Genomic DNA, 1,905 nt, shown 5'->3' on the forward strand with positions numbered 1-1,905 from the left:
TTATAGCAGTGCAATTAAATCATGCGCGTAGTAAAAAACTCATAAGCACTATGAAATGTGCACCAGGTAAAAAACATTAACCCAACATCATACGAATTAAACACTAATTCTTTCAATAAATATAATTGATTATTTGTTGAAGCTTTTAATTCGCCAATTATTAGTTACAAACGTCTAATAATTAATTACATTGGGTATATTATTGTCATGCTTACGCTACTGCTACTGCTACTACTACTGCTGCACTATCACTACCCTCATCTTTTATTATCATCATTATTATTATTATTATACATACCTAAGTAATAAAGATGTAATCTTCAAGTTATCTTATGGAAATAAACATGTGAAATATTGCAGTTTCTTTTAATTAATGATAAAAATAGAAGTTTGAATATTTTTTCTCAACGTGGACTGGGGCGCAATTTTGAACTGACGTCGATAGTTGAATAGGCCGGATCGAAATATCGAAATTCAAATGTGCGTGTAGCGGCAAACGGGTACGGGAAATACTTAAGACTTGATCGTTACTATTTGCCTGGACCTACGAAAAGAAATGAACTGACGACAATTTTTCTGCAATTGAAAGAAATTACTCATTTTCATCCAAATCTAAATGCAACGACAAAAGAGTTTGCAACGTTGCGCCGACTAACGTTCTATCCTCAGGTAGAAGCTGCAAACTTTGAACGATTGATTATTTAACGTCTTCACGACCCCCTGAAAGCACCTCATCATCTGAAACTGAAGGTACGTCATCCCAGATTTATTCCCGATTTTTCCCTGATTTTTTGCATTTTTTTCCGATTTTCTCCGATTTTTTCCCAATTTTTGAAAATATTTTTCACTTGAGCCGCCCCTGGATGGGTGTGGGCCCCGGAAATTAATTGTCCGCCCCTATTTCGTCGGGTGATGACGTCACGCGGCATGTCACGTGGTCAGGTCACGTGACCGCACTCGCCGATACAGCTAGCGCCATGTGGCGGAATTTTCGTGAACTAAAATCCCAAGTTTCTTGCCCCTTGACGTCAGGCAATGTGATGCGTGAAAGAGAGGTAAAAGGGTCAATACTTTTACGGTTTTCCCCGAGCGCTCGGAGCCGAAGGGGTCAATACTTTTTCGGTTTTCCCTGAGCGCTCGGAGGCGGTCGTCGTTCTTCGGCGGTTTTCCTCGGACGCTCGGAGGCGGTCGTCGTTCTTCGGCGGTTTTCCTCGGACGCTCGGAGGCGGTCGTCGTTCTTCGGTTTTCCTCGGACGCTCGGAGGCGGTCGTCGTTCTTCGGCGGTTTTCCTCGGACGCTCGGGTGCGGTCGTCTTTCTTCGGTTTTCCTCGGACGCTCGGAGGCGGTCGTCGTTCTTCGCCGGTTTTCCCCGGACGCTCGGAGGCGGTCGTCGTTCTTCGGCGGTTTTCCTCGGACGCGGTCAATACTTTTGCGGGTTCTCTCGCCCGGGGAAAACCGCAAAAGTATTGACCCTTTTACCTCTCTTTCACGCATCACATTGCCTGACGTCAAGGGGCAAGAAACTTGGGATTTTAGTTCACGAAAATTCCGCCACATGGCGCTAGCTGTATCGGCGAGTCGGGCCACGTGGTCTGTCACGTGACCGTTCAGAGGCGGGGCGGCAAAGTTGAAAAATATTTTAAATTAACCAAAAAAATCGGAAAAAATCAGAAAAAATTCGAAAAAAAATCGGAATAAATCGGGGATGGTGTTTTCAATATAATAATCAGAAATTAGCTGAAAAATTGAAAGAAATCAGAAAAAGTAAAGAACAATTGGATAAACTTAGGAAAAATCGTAAAATAAATTCAAGGTCGAGCTCAATGTTATTGGGCGCTAGCAGGATAAACCGAAAATCCAGTAAATAATCAAAAATTGATCAAGGTTTCCGAAAACCATCCAGAA

Source organism: Athalia rosae, chromosome 7 (assembly GCF_917208135.1).
Source record: "Athalia rosae chromosome 7, iyAthRosa1.1, whole genome shotgun sequence".
Classification (NCBI taxonomy): domain Eukaryota; kingdom Metazoa; phylum Arthropoda; class Insecta; order Hymenoptera; family Athaliidae; genus Athalia; species Athalia rosae.